Source organism: Schistocerca nitens, chromosome 5 (assembly GCF_023898315.1).
Source record: "Schistocerca nitens isolate TAMUIC-IGC-003100 chromosome 5, iqSchNite1.1, whole genome shotgun sequence".
Lineage (NCBI taxonomy): Eukaryota > Metazoa > Arthropoda > Insecta > Orthoptera > Acrididae > Schistocerca > Schistocerca nitens.
The window spans coordinates 132,473,067-132,491,761 of NC_064618.1; the positions used below are offsets into that span (position 1 = coordinate 132,473,067).

At 45.6% G+C, this 18,695-nt stretch overlaps 1 protein-coding gene across 2 annotated transcripts in view; it reads left to right on the plus strand.

Moving 5' to 3' along the window:
* The window catches only part of LOC126259539 (L-asparaginase-like), a 419,333-nt gene that overhangs the window by 35,113 nt on the left and 365,525 nt on the right, over positions 1-18,695 (plus strand). The gene's annotated exons all lie outside the window — the stretch shown is intronic.

Sequence of the window (18,695 nt, forward strand, 5' to 3'; positions counted from 1 at the left end):
GGTGATGGAGCGCATGGTTAACACTCGGTTAGTTTGGATTCTTGAATCTCGACGACTACTTACCAATGTTCAATGCGGCTTTCGTCGCCGCCGCTCCGCTGTTGACCACCTTGTGACCTTGTCGACATTCATCATGAACAACTTTTTGCGAAAGCGCCAAACGGTAGCCGTGTTCTTCGATTTGGAGAAGGCTTATGATACCTGTTGGAGAGGAGGTATCCTCCACACTATGCACGGGTGGGGTCTACGTGGTCGCCTGCCCCTTTTTATTGATTCCTTTTTAACAGATCGAAAGTTTAGGGTACGTGTGGGTTCCGTATTGTCCGACGTCTTCCTCCAGGAGAACGGAGTGCCTCATGGCTCCGTCTTGAGCGTAGCCCTTTTTGCCATAGCGATCAATCCAATTATGGATTGCATTCCACCTAATGTCTCAGGCTCTCTTTTTGTCGATGACTTCGCGATCTACTGCAGTGCCCAGAGAACATGCCTCCTGGAGCGCTGCCTTCAGCGTTGTCTAGACAGCCTATACTCTGGAGTGTGGCAAATGGCTTCCGGTTCTCTGAAGAGAAGACGGTTTGCATCAACTTTTGGCGATATAAAGCGTTCCTTCCGCCATCCTTACATCTCGGTCCCGTTGTTCTCCCATTTGTGGAAACAACTAAGTTTCTAGGGCTCACACTGGACAGGAAACTTTGTTGGTCTCTGCACGTCTCTTATTTGGCTGCCCGTTGTACACGTTCCCTTAATGTCCTCAGAGTTCTTAGTGGTTCATCTTGGGGAGCGGATTGCACTGTCCTGCTTTGCTTGTATCGGTCCATAGTCCGATCAAAGCTGGATTATGGGAGCCTCGTCTACTCCCCTGCTCAGCCATCCCTCTTTGCCGTCTCAACTCCATCCACCATTGGGGGTTACGTCTTGCGGCCAGAGCATTCTACACTAGTCCCGTCGAGAGTCTTTATGCTGAAACTGCCGAATTACCATTGACCTACCGGCGCGACGTACTGCTTTGTCGGTATGCCTGCCGGCTGTTGTCAATGCCCGACCACCCCTCTTATCAGTCCTTCTTCGCCGATTCTCTCGACCGTCAGTATGGGTTGTATGTGTCTGCCCTGCTGCCCCCTGGAGTCCGCTTTCGTCGCCTGCTTCGACAATTGGATTTTGCCCTCCCTACCACCTTCAGAGAGGGTGAGAGCCCGACACCACCGTGGCTCCAGGCTCCGGTTCATATTTATCTCGACCTCAGCTCGCTCCCGAAGGAGGGTACTCCGGCTGCAGTGTATTGCTCACGGTTTGTCGAACTTCGTGCGTGACTTGCCAGTCACACCTTTATTTACACTGATGGCTCCACAACTGACGATGGTGTCGGCTGTGCCTTTGTCGTCGGGGCCGGCACCTTTAAATACCGGCTCCTCGACCAGTGTTCCAGCTTTACGGCCGAGCTTTTTGCTCTCCATCAGGCCGTTCAGTATGCCCGCCGCCACCGCCATTCATCGTATGTACTCTGCTCTGATTCACTCAGTGCTCTTCAGAGCCTTGGAGCTCCATATCCGGTCCATCCCTTGGTGCTACGGATCCAGCAGTCCCTCCATTCTTCTGCTGCTGATGGCTCTCCTGTCAGCTTTGTGGGTTCCCGGCCATGTAGGAGTGCCTGGGAATGAGGCTGCTGATGCTGCAGCCAAGGCTGCAGTCCTCCTGCCTCGGCCAGCCTCCCATTGTGTCCCGTCATCTGACATTAGTGGGGTTGTTTGTAAGAGGCTTGTGTCTTTGTGGTGGGATACTTGGTCATCACTTCAAGGAAACAAGCTCCGGGCAGTAAAACCGTTCCCAACTGCTTGGACAACCTCCTCCCGACCATCTCGGCGAGAAGAGGTCCTTCTGACCAGGTTGCGGATTGGGCATTGCCGGTTTAGCCACCGCTACCTGCTCTCCGGTGACCCAGCCCCGCAGTGCCCTTGTGGTCATGCATTAACAGTGCGCCATGTTTTATTGTAGTGTCCCCGTTTTAGTCAATGTCGTGTTGTCCTGTCTCTGCCATCTACTTTACAGGATATTTTAGCTGATGACGCTCGAGCAGCTGCTCGTGTTCTTCGTTTCATTACTTTGACTGGCTTGTCCGGAGACATCTAACTCTTTCACTTATTTTATCTGCATCTTTGTAAGAACTTTCTGGTGTCCCCCCCCCCCTCCTTGAGTTTTACTAGATTCTATGTGCTCTAACAATTGTGACTGGGCGCTAATGACCTCAGTAGTTGAGCGCCCTTAAACCCCAAACAAAAAAAAAGAAAAACACCTGCCATTTATGCGGCCGAGACGCTGGAGGTTTGCCCAAGCCGATTGGACACTTTTTTCGTCTCTAGCGACATTCGATGACAGTCACTTTCTTAGCGTTGACGATGAGGTCACTCATATTACAGACGTTATTCTTACAGCTGCGGAACGTTCAATACCACGCACCTCCGAATTGCCCCGGCGCCCCCCAGTTCCTTGGTGGAACGAGGCATGCCGTGACACAATACGTGAGCGGCGACGTGCTCTTCGCGTTTTCAGACACCATCCTACATTGACCAACTGTATCCGTTATAAGCAGTTCCGCGCGCGGTGTCGTCGCGTCATCCGCGAAAGCAAGAAGGCAAGCTGGGACTTCTTTACTAGCTCATTTAACACCTTCACTCCCTCCTCGGAAGTTTGGAGTCGGCTTCGACGGTTCTCAGGCGCGCCTAGTTTCTCCCCGGTCTCTGGGCTCACTGTCGCGCATGACACATTAGTGGACCCCGTCGCAATTTCTAACTCGTTGGGTCAGCACTTTGCTGAGATTTCGAGCTCTTCAAATTACCCGCCAGCGTTTCTCCCGAAGAAACGTGCAGCGGAAGTGCGACCTCTTGCTTTCTCCTCTCAAAATCGCGAAAGCTACAATACTGTTTTCTCCATGCGGCAACTCCAACATGCACTCTCTTCTTCTCGCTCCTCCGCCCCAGGACCGGATGGTATCCACGTCCAAATGTTGCTGCATTTATCAACCCATAGTCTGCGTTACCTCCTTCGCCTTTATAATCGAATTTGGACCGACAGTACTTTTCCCAGACGATGGCGGGAAGCTATCGTCGTTCCTGTTCCGAAACCTGGAAAGGACAAACATCTCCCCTGTAGCTATCGCCCCATTTCTCTCACGAGTAGTGTCTGTAAGGTTTTGGAGCGTATGGTGAATTACCGTTTAGCGTGGTGGCTGGAATCCCGCAGTCTTTTAACACCTGCCCAATGCGGTTTCGAAAGCATCGTTCTGCAGTTGACCATCTTGTTGCTCTCTCCACTTATATCATGAACAATTTTCTCCGGAAACGCCAAACAGTAGCAATATTTTTTGATCTGGAGAGAGCATACGATACCTGTTGGAGGACAGGCATCCTCCGCACACTGGTCTCTTGGGGCTTTCGAGGTCGGCTGCCCCTTTTTCTTCGCGAATTTATGGCAGAGCGCACATTTAGGGTGCGGGCGAACACTACTCTCTCCTGTACCTACTCCCAAGAAAACGGGGCACCCCAGAGCTCCGTGCTGAGTGTTGTACTGTTTGCCATTGCCATAAATCCAATTATGGATTGTCTCTTTCCTGATGCCTCGGGCTCCCTCTTTGTGGACGATTTTGCGATCTACTACAGCTCTCAACGGACCAGCCTTCTTGAACGACGTCTTCAAGGCTGTCTCGATCTGTTACTATAGATCGATATGGTGTGCTTAGCTCCAATAATTGGATACATCTCGAGAAATGTGGTGCACTTGGAGGGGTTAGGTCTAGGAAAGCTCTATTCAGACAAGAGAGGTGAAGTGTAGCTATATTCCTCTGCTTGGTTGAGGATTAATTGGGTAGCGACGTTGCGGGGTAGAGTGGTCAATGCCGAAGTGAGGATGGTCTTTTAACGTAAGAGGGCGAGATTGCTCTGTGACCGCCATAGACAGAGAGATTGATCGAGTACTATGCTAGATGTCTTAGAAATATGTATATTGTTGTCTGGTATACCTTGGTCGTTTTTATGTGTTCGAGAATTAAGTGTGAATGGATGTACTGAGCAGTCATCTATCAATGCTCGCAATGATACTTGCAAAGTAGAGGAGCTATGGTTTTAGGTATGACATTGAAATTAGGAAAACATGCTGTCACATGATTGGCCAGTGTGCTTTATTACGAGGACAAGGTGCACGTCGGAATATGGGTATCATTGGTTTGTGTTTAAGTATATAATATTAAATGCCTTATCCTCAGTGAGAGGTGTGTGTATGTCGGTAAAAGTATTTGCTTATTTGACTACATGTATCCGTAATTTAGCACATTTAAGTGTTCACCAAATATGGCTGTCTGTGGAAAAAGGAATTATGTTCTATTGAGCTGGGTTGTATGTGGGGGCGTAAATGCTTGTTCAAAATTATTATAACAGGGTGGGTGGCATATAAGTAGAACAAGTTCTGTGAAAGCGCGTGTAGGAGGCGTGAGCGAGTGGATGACACGACTCATCTACGACTGTATCATTAGGACATGTAAATAAATATCGGATAATATAAATTGAGGTCATTTTTTTCTTTTTAATCATATGTATGACTTCTGCTTGGAGTTATGTTTGTCTATTTGTTCTAAATGAATACTCATCTTTGCTTAGAAAGTGAGTTTTGACAGAATTGTCAGCGCAACGTGAATGACGATGGGTTCGCTGGCTGGGGGCGAGACACTGTTTACATGTCGAGTTGGAGATGCAGGGGAGGATAGAGATCTGCGCTATTCAGGAATCCGTCTGTGCAGTGTATGTCGTTAGACAATAGCTGGAGAGCAGGTATAGAGAGAGAGCCCACTATGGCATGCTGGTCCTGGGGCTTAGTGGACGGCTGTTTAGATGGACAGATATGTGGCTTTGACATGCCGGCGGCGGCGCTTGAATTTCAGGCGAATGGTCAAGACAAGGTCCTCTTGCAGTAACTGAGGTCATTCTGCTTGTAGACAGGTTGCAGAAGGTAACTGATATGTCTTTCTCCGACTTAAATTGCATATATCAGATGCGCAAAGATCTGGAAATGGGATCAGTTGAAAGATGTGTAGGGTGTCACTAAAGCAAAGTTGGAATTTTAATGTAGCATGCAGGTTAGGGAAAGGTGACACGTTTCACACTGGGTGCAGCCGTCTTGAATAATGGTAATTGCGTAATCAACTGACGTGATGACAGAGCGCTCTGGTGGTTGTCATAGGAGCTAAACACAGTTGAACTTGGAGCCATTTTTGTTAGGTAACATGATATAAATAATAATAAATCATAAATCATAATTAATAATAAATGATCATAAATGATAATAAACAACTGGAGCAGCTGTCCGAATGCAGAGACCTGTTGGGGTGTATGGATCTGTAAGAGCGAAATTTGATGTCCTCTAGACTACCGAATAGCGAAGTAATATTATGTGTTGGGCGGCTTTGGTGATCAAGTCAGAATTTGAGATGATTATTGGTTTGGGTTGGAGTGTTATTAGATGGGATGTAGATTGTTCTGTTGACTACTTCTGCACATTTGCTTCCTTTATTTAGCTGAGTGAAGATCGATTGTGGTGTGTTGGATACATGCTTGTATGTTCTCTAGACCTGGGATAGACCTTAGTTGATTGTAAATTATAGCCAAGATCTCGAAAATGTTACATGACTGAGACCGGTATTCGAGAGTGGAAATATCAGCGTATGTTTGTTTCTAGTTAGTCAGTGGTTAACAGCATGCTGCACATAGATAAAGTTCGGCGTGTGTAGAGAATTAATTTGAAGTCTATATCTTGGGAATTATGATGAACTAGTGATCGGTAGGGTGTAGTGTAATGCATGATATTGAGAAGTACAGCTAAAATGGTGTAATATTATGGAGAAAGTACATGTGTTCTTGCAGTCTATGAGTCTGAGAATGTTTGAAGAAAAGCGAACAGATAAGGAAGGAGAGACAGTAAGGCGTTTGTGCTGAGGAGAGGACGATACCGAATTTGTAAAAAAAGAGTTCTGAGGATGACTTAGGTCCGCTGATGTAAGAGGGAACATTAGCTCTGAGTGTCGGGTCTGTAGAGAGAACAGGTTGATGGTGCTTTCGTAGGATTGGGGAGCATTGCTGTATGTAGATGCTGTAGGGATAGGATATTTTTTTCGCATGCTGTAGAGATATACTGGATAAGTGCACTGTTTTGTGTCAAATGTGTATATACTGTATTGTGAAGTTAATGTGGTTTACATTGTGTAGGGTTCGTATATAATGGATTGTAAAGTTACTAATGCTTATTTTATGGGATGAGTAGAGAGGATGACTGTGTGTGTGTGTGTGTGTGTGTGTGTGTGTGTGTGTGTGTGTGTGTGTGTGTGTGTGTGTGTGTGTGTTGATTGAGGGGGGGGGGGGGCTGTGGAGGTAATTTAGCGATCTCTGTAAAAGTAAGCACAGGAAGCATCAGAATGAAAAGCAGGATGGTACTTCGATAACGGTTCCTTAGGAAATTAGACCAGTAAATTCGATAAGAAGGAATAAGGATGATTAATCGGTTGTGCTGGGATATAGGAGGGTTGAGAACTATTGCGTATGTTGAGAGCTGGAATGGTAGGAGGTGGGGAGCGCATTCAGTATTAATTTGGTGAACAAGTTCTGTTAGGGTAAGAATTGAATTTACAAATAAGCTTAGAAAACACGAAAGCGAGCGTTAACTATTTTTGGGGGCACTATACAATTTCGGAGATTTACTGGGCTCTTTTTTTCAAATGATCGTTTTAGATTGAGAGGGGAGAGAAGCGCTGGGATGTGTGCGGACGGTGTGTTGTGTGTGTGTGTGTGTGTGTGTGTGTGTGTGTGTGTGTGTGTGTGTGTGTGTGTGTGAACTCGCTCTTGGATATTCTGACAACAGACGTGAAGGTGGAAATGTGTCGCATATAGGCCGGCAAGCAATGGAATGCGGCCTTAACATGTGTGTTGGACCGCACTGAGTTAGAACGGTGACAGACGACTCGCGTGGCCTGGCTTGGATAGTCATGATCGGCGTGTAGGTGATATGAATTTCTCAGGTGTTCAGTGTGAATGCGGCTGTCATTAAGTCATGTTTGAAGGGTCGAAAAGAGGCCTTTGAGCGAATTGAGAGCTGTCGGACGTGTGACTTAATGCGGGATTGGTTGATTGCGCGCGTCTGTTGAGTTACTTTGCTGTGAGTTATTTGGACATATTACGAGTACTGATGGTGTTTACAGTTATGTGTACTGCATTATTTAGGAGCAGTTTGATATTGTGCACTGCGTGTCTGCCGACTGTGCAACATGGCACCAGGTATATCAGGACGAGTGTTTTTTGTATGAGAGTGATAGGTATACTCGATGCGTAAATAAAATGTACGTTAAGTATTTGTGGGACGATATAGAATATGAGAGAGTTCGAGTTGGTTGTTATTTTTTCTACTTGAGGGGTTTGTTAGATCGACTTGCTGAGGTGAGTAGCTACGAGAGCGCGGGGGATGTGATTGCAGCATATCTCCGTCTCTCAGCGGTTAACTAAAGATGGGGTGAGCAATGTTCTCAGCTTAGGTACTGGAGGTGTGCTCTGGCCATGTGCTAGACTGTGTGGATTGAACAACAGTATTAGGGTCATAGTTTAGCTAGAATATTTATACAGGAGTATGTCCGACTCTAGTATAAAGGTCCAGACTGTGATGTGGGCGGTCTCGCGCTCATGGTGTGTGAGAGAGTCAAAGCAGACGATTTTGAGTCATCACAGGTGACTTAGGTTAGTGGCTTCGTTTGCCACAATTTTCTTGTGTTTGGTAGCGAAACACGAACTGACCATCAGAATTGAAGCTTGGCTTATTTGTATAGACAGAATGTGATACAAGTTGATGTGGGTTAGTACACGTAAGTGCACGTTAGTAAACGGAAGCAAGCATTAGTACATATTAGCCAACGAACATGGGTCGGTAAAACGACGTGGTGGTCGGTAGGGACTTCAACTATTTCATTTCAAGTCCAGGTGGGTCGGTGTGGCAGTGGCGAAAATTGATTCGAAGTCTAGGTGGACGTGGCAGTTTTCCACATCAGAGAGGTTAATTAATTGATCAGGTTAATTAAATAGTCATGTGGACTTTGTTACATTCACTTGCGGAGGTACTAAGCTAGGTGCGCGCGATGGCTCATGTGTACGGACGTGTGTTTTCGCCAAGATCCTGGATTAGATAACCGAAGCATGGCCGATCGCGCGTTGTGACGTCAAGGAAGAGCCCAACTCGGTAGAAAAAACATTCCATTTACCAGAAACGTGTAGGAAGAGGTTGAGTATTGGTGGCTTTGTTTGAAACAATTTCCTTAGGTTGGTGGCGGAAGCGCAAGTGAGCTTTGTTTACTGGCAGATTTCAAACTTGGCACTGGTTTCTAGGAGGAGGAGGCGGCGTTCTGGTCCTCGAAAAGTAGTTGATATTAGGGAGTTGAACACGTTTGAATTTGTATATGAAATTGTAAATAGAATTATTTAATATAGCGGGGTGGTGAGAGTGAATTAGCGAGCGTTTTCGCGACGAGTAAACGCGCACAGCACGCGGTCGACAGGAAACATCGTGTTCGGTGATAAGTGCTCGCAGGCGGCGGCCCTCAGGCGCTGCAGCCTACCTGTCGCGTGGGCCGTGGGGGCTGGGTGGGCACCGTAAACCGCTTGACGTCAGCCGGCCAGGGAGCGGGCTCAACCGGCCGCGCGTACGTCAGCTGCGCTCTGGAGTTTCACTGTGTGAGCATGGAGAAGTCAGTTGGAATACACCTGCATGACCATAATGTCTGAAATAAAGAGTCATTTTCCATGTATTTACAGAACGCTATGTCCGTCGCGTGTATGGAGGGTGTGTGACGTAAGCGGGGCGGTGGCGCAGCGATTGTACAGTTATTACGCGTGCGCGAGAGCGAGTCAATTAGCGGGCGTTCTGGTGCGGTCCAAACGTGATGTTATATAGTCATGGCGGATTCCACTGTCGAGCAAACTTTGCCGCCAAAAGTGTAGCACTGCGTTCTCGATCGCACAAGGACACGTGGCGAACGGCTGTGTGAGGTCTGTATCTGCAGGTTTGAACGTGGTGCCGGAAGTGTTGCAGGGAAACGGCCGACCGTTGTGTGATTCAGCTCCGAGGGAGTCAATTTTGGCGGGAAACGTGTGGAGGCTACGAATGCACATGGTGAGTGGACAAGGGGTCGCTGTGACGTCAAACTCGACAAGTTCCAGCGTGTCCAGCGAAAACATGTTTACGACGTGGGAGCGATCGCTGGGCTCGCCTCCTGCGCTAGTGGCCGGCCGCCTCACGTGACAGGCGTAGGCAGTGTCTCCGCGAGCTGGCCAGGGGGTGGCGAGGATTTGAACAAATTCAGTTGGAGCGCAGACGTCATGGTGACTGCACTGCGATATCAAAGATGTGTGTGCTGACTGTGTTGGAGAACAAGTGATGACCGTACTGCTTGAAATAAAGTCTTCCGTCCCTTCCCCCCTACAAAACCAAAGGACGTTAATTACGTTACTATAAGTGCAGTTTATTATTTGACGCGATTATGATAGGTTACCAGGGGAAAAAAAAGATAAGTGATGGAGAAAGCTCGTACATGTGATCAATTATGGTGTTGGGATTTGAACTTGTGATAGATTTTTGTTATGGATGTAAGGAGAATGGCTTTCTCACCGAGAAAATCGGACATCTTGAATTAATAATAAATGATAATAATACATAGAAGTACAGTTTTCGAGAGAATATCGTGTTGGAATTTGAATTTGGCGCCATTTATCTAGTGGAGGTAGGCCTATAATAATGAATGTTAAGGAATGTTAAGGAATGTTAAGGAATGTTAAGGAATGTTAAGGAATGTTAAGGAATGTTAATGAATGTTGATCAATAATAATAATAATAATAATAATAATAATAATAATAATAAAGGCAAGTACGGTCCTTGCATGCATTATCCTGTTGGAATTCAAACTTCCCGCCATTTTTTCTTGGGGTTAGGTTAGTGGACGTAGCACAATTGGGCTATTTTGCCGCTAAAAGCCGCCATCTTGGATGACGTCATGCGCTGTTGCCAAGTCTACATGCCGTCATCTTGGATGACGTCATCGCCGCCAGATTGAATAAATTTGGCGACAATGGAGATTGGGATGGCACATAGGTTGTCCACCTACTGCTATCGCCCCATTTCTCTCACGAGTAGTGTATGTAAGGTTTTGGAGCATACGGTGAATTGCCGTTTAGCTTGGTGGCTGGATTCCTGCAGTCTTTTAACACCTGCCCAATGCGGTTTCCGAATGCATCGTTCTGCAGTTGTCTATCTTGTTGCTCTCTCCACTTATATCATGAACAATTTTGTCCAGAAACGCCAAACAGTAGCAATATTTTTTGATCTGGAGAGAGCATACGATACCTGTTGGAGCACAGGCATCCTCTGCACACTGTTCCCTTGGGGCTTTCGAGGTCGGTTGCCCCTTTTTCTTCGCGAATTTATGGCAGAGCGCACATTTAGAGTGCGTGTGAACACTGCTCTCTCCCGTATTTTCTCCCAAGAAAACGGGGTACCCCAGGGCTCCGTGCTAAGTGTTGTACTGTTTGCCATTGCCATAAATCCAATTATGGATTGTCTCCTTCCTGATGTCTCGGGCTCCCTCTTTGTGGACGATTTTGCGATCTACTACAGCTCTCAACGGACCAGCCTTCTTGAACGACGTCTTCAAGGATGTCTCGATTGCCTCCACTCTTGGAGCATCGAAACCGGCTTCCGTTTTTCTCCCAGTAAGACCGTTTGTGTTAATTCTTGGCGACGTAAGGAGTTTCTTCCGCCCTCCTTACATCTAGGTCCTGTTGTCAACCTTCCGTTTTCAGACGTCGCTAAATTCTTGGGTCTTATGTTTGACAGAAAACTGTGCTGGTCCTCCCACGTTTCCTATCTTTCGGCTCGCTGTCTGCGATCCCTTAACACCCTCCGTGTCCTGAATGGTACCTCCTGGGGAGCGGACCGAGTGGTCCTTCTCCGCCTCTATCGCGCCTTAGTGCGCTCGAAACTGGACTATGGAAGCATATTCTACTCCTCTGCTCGGCCGTCTATTCTTCGGTGTCTCGACTCTATCCACCACCGTGGATTACGTTTAGTGTCTGGAGCTTTTTACACCAGCCCTGTGGAAAGCCTTTATGCTGAGACTGCTGAACCTCCGCTGTCCAATCGGCGAGCTGTCCTTCTAAGTCGTTATGCTAGCCATCTGTCTTCCATGCCTGCTAATCCGGCCCATGACAATGTTTTCGACGCCCCCTTTGATTTAGGGTATGCAGGCCGCCCTTCCTCCCTACTACCACCGGGAGTCCGCTTCCGTCAACTGCTCCATTCTCTTTCCTTCCGCTTTCCTAAAACTTTCTTGACAACTTGGGGTAATGCACCGCCTTGGCTCCGTCCCCGGATCTGCCTGCTCCGTGACCTTTGTCGATTTCCCAAGGATGGTACCCCTTCACTTGTTTATCGTCGGGCATTTGCTGCTCTATGTTCGCAAATGAAGGAAGCCACATTTATTTACACTGATGGCTCAAAAACATCGTTTTGTGTAGGGAGTGCCTATATTGTTGGCGACACCCCAAATCGATTTCGGCTTCCCGACCAGTGTTCGGTTTATACTGCGGAGCTTTACGGTGTTCTCCAGGCTGTCCAATACATTCGCCGCCATCAGCGGATACAGTATGTTATCTGTTCAGATTCTCTCAGCTCTCTCCTCAGTCTTCAAGCTCTCTACCCTGTCCACCCTCTGGTCCACCGGATTCAGGACTGCCTACGCGTGCTCCACTTGGGGGGCGTCTCTGTGGCGTTCCTCTGGATCCCAGGACACGTTGGTATCTGTGGAAATGAGGCGGCCGATATAGCGGCCAAGGCTGCAGTCTTTCTTCGGCCAGCAATTCGCACGAGTCCCTTCGCCGATCTACAGAGCGTTTTATGTCTTCGTGTTGTTCATTTATGGCACGCGCATTGGTCGACACTTCCCCATAATAAATTGCGGGACGTGAAAGCTCTTCCTTGTGCTTGGACCTCTTCCTCCCGAACGCGTCGTCGGGAGGAGGTAATTTTAACTAGACTCCGGATAGGGCACTGTCTTTTTAGCCATCGACATCTTTTAATAGGCGATCCTCCCCCACTCTGTCCCCACTGCTCTCAGCTGTGGACGATAAGACACCTTTTAATTGAGTGCCCCTGTTTTACTCCGTTACGCGCCCGTCTACAGCTGTCGCCTGATATATCTTCCATTTTAGCAGATGACACGCGCTCAGCCGATCGCGTTCTCGAGTTTATTAGTGCCAGTGAGATGACGCCAGTCATTTGAAGTCCTTTTTGGAGACAACCAACCCCCTTCTATAGTGTTTTTTTTAGCTTTCCTTCTATTTTTAGTTTCTCCATTTGAGTTTCGCTCCCATTGCTGCTGGTTTCCCGTTTTCGTTTTTTTACCTTTTCCTAAGTCACGGACTGGGCGCTAATGACCGTAGCAGTTTTGCGCCCTAAAACCATAACAAAAAAAAAATTTCTTAATCAAATGGGAAATACAAAGCAACTTTATTAAAATTGCTGTCCCCTAAAGGTACCTCAAATCAAACAGAAGTGTAAAAAATAAACCATGGGATTGCACAAGTAATAAAGATATCTTGTGGGAAAAATAGAAGACTGTATCTTCCATCTAGGAACAGCTCTGATTCTATATTCATCTGTCCAAAAATTCTTATCTTCTTTCAGTTTCACTTCACTGGCCACAACTATATCTAGACTGAGTCTTGACATTTCCGATTTTAGATGTTATAGTTTCCCCACTATATTGCGATTTCTGACATTCCACGGTCTGATTCATTGAATGTTACTCTTTCGTTTGTTATACAACGAAATCTGGAAGTGGGAATAATCCGGAATCTTTTGCCAATAGAGAGGTGATCATGATACTTTTTTTAATCGTAAGCCACAATTCCTATGGATACACACAGTGTCTTAAAGATAGTGGTTTCCATTGCCTTTTGCACCTCATGTCATTGATCATTTCAGATTGTTCCGCGTTTTCGAACTATTTTCCCAACTCAAAGCAAGAGTGTACTCTGAATCTCTGTCCGCTACTCCACTATGTTTAACAAGGGCATTGGCAGAATGAGGGGCATTATTTTGCCACCATTTATTCGAAATTCAACCAGTGACTATAATCGAAAACGGGACCCAGGATGTTTCTATAACTAGCGAAAGACACTATCCCTAGATCACAGGGATCTGTTTACAGATTTTCAAGTCTTATATTCTGTATTTTAGATAGATATTAGGGCTTCTTAAAGGGACGTGTAGTTATGGAGGGTGTTGAGTCTAGCTCACCATTATTCGAATGTAGAAGCGCTATATGAATACCTAAAAGACTTGTAGTGCTCGGAAGATTTCCTGGACGTTGGTCACGTTGAATGTCCTTAGACATTGGTATTTATCATATACCATCTTAAACCTTTCTGCAGTTTCTCACTTCATGTCTTAATGCAACAAGTAGCAATTCTGGCTAGAATATAGGCTTATCAGGGAGTGTTAGCTTAAGACCACCTGTAATTCTACAGGCTTCATTCAAGGATACTCCTGGCCCTCTCCCAGCTCTTTGTTTTCTTATGGAGGTGATGTAGTCATCCATTTCTGCTGATAACTTTGTCGGTTAAATGTTAAACTCTAGTCTTTATTTTGATGAACTGCTTGTATCAGCTAGGAATCTGTTGGCTATACCGAACAGTAATTCACTGCCAGACATAAAAAAAGAGAAGCATGTAGAAAGGGAGGAAGAAACACAGTGAAACTTCACGGGCTGAGAGGATATGTGATGTTACTTCGATGATAACAGAATGGCGTAAACGTTACAGATAACTTGCCTGTTTGAATACACTTGTCAGTATAACGTAGCACACAGTTTGGCTTGGGTGCATGCACGGATTCCATTGTGAGCCGGTTTCATAAAGCCGTTGTGTACTCTCCTGAGGCAAGGTAGCCCACTACTGTTGTAACTGACCCTTGATATTCTGGACACTGGCACTGAGACAGAGATGACATCTGAGCTGGTCCCACATGTTCTATCAGGGACAGATCAAGGAATATTGCTGCCTATGAAAGTATCCCAACAGCAGCCCTTGACTGAAACTGGGGATACTCAAAAATTGACAGTAAAATTAGGTTAACCCAATTGTAATACAGCCACTGCACAAAATAAGTTATCCTTATTGCATCAGAATACCAGAGGACTAAGAGACAAGCTTAATGAGTTGCTTATTTGCGTTGAAGAATTAGAGTTGAGCAAACCAGTTGATATAACCTGACCCTCTGAACATCATGTGACCATTCATATAGATATGTTAAATGCTGCAGGATTCGAGTTGGCTTCTTGCTTGTGTACAGAAAATATGGAGAAAGGAGGAGTTACCACATTTGCCAGAAACTTTTAATTTCAGGAATATTGACATTAATAAATTTTGCTTAGAGCAGCACCTACAAGCTTATGCAACAGTAGTAGTAGTTAATAATAAGTCCTTTATAATAGTAAGTATATATATAGCACCGTCAGGAAACTTTAACCTCTTCGTATAAAATCTGGAAGCTCTGTTGTCCATCTCACAGTAAAAAATGTGATTTTAATGTGGATTTATTGAAGACATCTGTCAGACAACAATTGTTGCAGTCAGTAACACTGACGTTCAATTTAATTCCTACTGTGAAATTTGCAACTAGGTTCTGTAAATGCTGAGAGACTGCTATTGATAATACCTTTGTAGACAAATTTAGGGAAAAAGGCTATATCACAAAACCAATAGTAAATAAGCTATCTGATCAGGACATGCAGCATCTTTTGTTAAATGTTGACACTTGTCAGCGTAAAAAGTCTATTAACTCTGAGTACAGGAGGGTAATAAATCAGTCAAAAATTGAAAATTTTAGAAGATTGCTCAAAGATATGAGCCAGACAATGTTTACAATATTTCTGAATCAAATGGAAAATACAAAGCAATTTTATTAATATAAAGTTACGTCCTGTTTTGAAAATTGTTTTCCCCTAAAGGTACCTAAGATCAAACAGAAGTGTAAAAATAAACCATGGATTGTGCAAGTAATAAAGATATCTCATGGGACAAACAGAACACTGTATCTTCTATCTAGGAACAGTTCTGATGTTAGCATTGTAATGCATCGCAAAGAATACTGCCAAATATTGAAGCAAGTAATCCAGAAATCTATGCAGCTTTATTATGGAAAAGGATAGTTACATCTGGCAACGAAATGAAAACCGTATGTGATATAGTGAAGACAGAGACAGGTGGGGTCAAAAAAGAATATAAACAGATACCTCTAATGGAGAATGTGAGACCAGTCTGTACAAATAAGTTCAGTAAAATGGAAATGACACCCATGTCTCCCAAAGAAGTAGCATCCGTCATGTTGTTGTTGTTGTGGTCTTCAGGCCTGAGACTGGTCTGATGCAGCTCTCCATGCTACTCTGTCCTGTGCAAGCTTCTTCTTCTCCCAGTACTTAATGCAACCTACATCCTTCTGAATCTGCTTAGTGTATTCATCTCTTGGTCTCTCTCTACGATTTTTACCCTGCATGCTGCCCTCCAATGCTAAATTTGTGATCCCTTGATGCCTCAGAATATGCCCTACCAACCGATCCCTTCTTGTTGTCAAGTTGTGCCACAAACTCCTCTTCTCCCCAATTGTATTCAATACCTCCTCATTAGTTATGTGATCTACCCATCTAATCTTCAGCATGCTTCTGTAGCACCACATTTCGAAAGCTTCTATACTCTTCTTGTCCAAACTATTTATCGTCCACGTTTCACTTCCATACATGGCTACACTCCATACAAATACTTTCACAAACAACTTCCTGACACTTAAATCTATACTCGATGTTAACAAATTTCTCTTCTCCAGAAACGCTTTCCTTGCCATTACCAGTCTACATTTTATATCCTCTCTACTACGACCATCATCAGTTATTTTGCTCCCCAAATAGCAAAACTCCTTTACTACTTTAAGTGTCTCATTTCCTAATCTAATTCCCTCAGCATCACCCGACTTAATTCTACTACGTTCCATTATCCATCATAAAATCCGTAAAACCAATGTATTCTACTGGTTATGATAACATATCAACAAAGTTAATCAAAGAGTGCTCATGCGAGTTGAGTTCTATCTTAAGTTATTTGTGTAATGAGCCTCTTGTCAGCGGAACATTTCCAGATCGGCTAAAATACGTTATGAAGCCTCTTTACAAGAAGGGGTTAGAGAGATGTCATCAAACTATCGACCAATTTCACTTTTGCCGGATTTTTCAAAAAAAATTGAAAAGTTCTGTTCAAGTGTCTCTTTAAGCATCTGACCGCAAATAATATATTGTCTATGTCACAGTTTGGGTTTCTTAAGGGTTCTGATATAGAGAAACCTATTTATGCATACAGTGAAAATGAAAATGTCCTTAATTCATTAGAAAACAAATTAGAGGCTACTGGCATTTTCTTTGACCTGTCAAAAGCCTTTGATTGTGTGAATCACAGCGTTCTCTTGAGCAAATTAGAATATTATGGTGTCACCGACAGTGCTGTGAAACTATGAGTCATACCTAACAGGAAAGCAGTCAGTATTCATCTCAACGGGAATTAATTACATGTGATGTTCCTCAAAGTTCCGTCCTGATTCCTCCCCCTGTGGGTCTGGGGGTTAGAATAGGCCCGAGGTATTCCTGCCTGTCTTTAAGAGGCGACTAAAAGGGGTCTCACACGTTTTGGCTTTCATGTGATGGTTCCCTGTCGGGTTTGACCTCCATTTTTCAAAATTTTCCCGAAGAGCGAGCCAATTGGGGAAGGGCGCCTTACATGGTACATCGTGTCCATCATGCGCTGAGACATATTGCATCCTTCGTCGGCGTGGATCTGCACTTCTGCTCATTCTCTAACTGTTGGGCGAGGTCACCCTCCTGGATCCGTATTTTTCCATCAACTGTGCAGTATCGTTTTCTGCGCTGACGATGATAATTGACTTACGCGACTACAGTCTTTCTCAGCGTATTCCAATGATCAATTCTTTTTGGGTTATCAGCCAAGTGGTGGCGTCATATTTTCGCAACATTTCGACGAGTTTCATAACCATCATCTTCTGGCGAAGTGTCTGGATGCTGTGTTCTGCATATCTATATGGCTGCTTGGCTGTTGTCCACTTCTGTAGGCCAGCCAATCACATTCCTCCAGAAGGGAGTACCACGTCGCTGGTGGTGGGGAGCCCGGTGTGGAGACCTGCTGACTATCCAATCTGTCTGTGGATGCCGCACACAGTATCCTGACACTTCACCATAAGATGATGGGTACGAAACTCGTTGAAATGTTGCAACAAGACGCCGCCACCACTCGGCTGATAACCTGAGAAAAATTCATCACGATCATGAACTTGTTTGCTTGGTTGCACTTGATATCCAGCACGGTAGCCAGTCCTTTGTGACGGGGCTGCCATGTACCCTGTTGGTTGTAGCCTCCTGACCACGCAGGGATCACTCTGCTGATGCCTGCGCTGTTAGTTCCCCCCGTATATCAAGGGGTAGGTGCCCATTCCCCTGGGGCATTGGGACTCCCGGCAATGGCCATCCTGTGAGGTGGCCTTTGCTGTCGCTGGGTGGAGCCTGTGGGGAGGGCCCCTGGTCAGAGTGGGTGGCATCAGGGAGGATAACACGTGATGAAGCATTGTACATCACCTCTTGCTGGAGGTCAAACACCAGCAGCCTCTAAGTGTTCACGGACAAAGTTCAATGCACAGAAGTACGACCCCAAATCGTTCTCCTACCTGTCCAGACTATGGGAGGAACATCAGGCTGGCAGCAGCTCTTATTGGCTCTGGTACATTTTATATTCAAGTGCTGATGGGGAATCTTTCATGACGATGAAGCCTCAGTTTTTTGTTGAGCATTTAGAGGACAAGTTTGGGGAGGTGGAGCCCTTGCGCAAAATGAGATCTGGATCAGTCTTGTTCAAAACAGCATCCTCTGCCCAGTCACGGGCGTTAGTCGCTTGTGACAAGCTGGGGAATGTTTCTGTAACCATCACACCTCATAAGAGCTTAAATATGGCCCAGGGCATCGTATTTCACAGGGTCTTTCGTTTGCAGTCCACGATTATCTGCGCGCCAATTTCGAACGGCGAGGCGTACACTTCGTTCAGCATGTCCTCCACCGGGGTCCGAGGGATAATCAGGTTGCCACCAATGCCTTCACCTTGGCCTTCGAGGGTGATACATTACGCAAAAAGGGCAAGGTCAAGGTGATGGTCTTCCGCTGTGATGTAAAACCCTATATCCCGCCCCCAATGCGGTGCTTTAAATGCTGGAAGTTCGGTCATATGTCTTCCCGCTGTACTTCAAACATCACATATTGAGATTGCAGATGCCCGTCACATCCCAATACTCCATGTGCCCTGCCTCCCATCTGTGTCAGCTGTGGAGAGCACCATTTGTCTTGCTCGCCAGACTGCAAGATTCTCCAGGAAGAAAGCAGAATATTGGAGTGCAAGGCCCTGGACCAACTGACCTACACTGAGGCTAAGAAGAAATTCGAATGGCTACATCGTGTACACATGACATCATCTTAAGCCGCCGCTACAACAGTTCTAGCCCCATCAGCTCTGCCAACCCC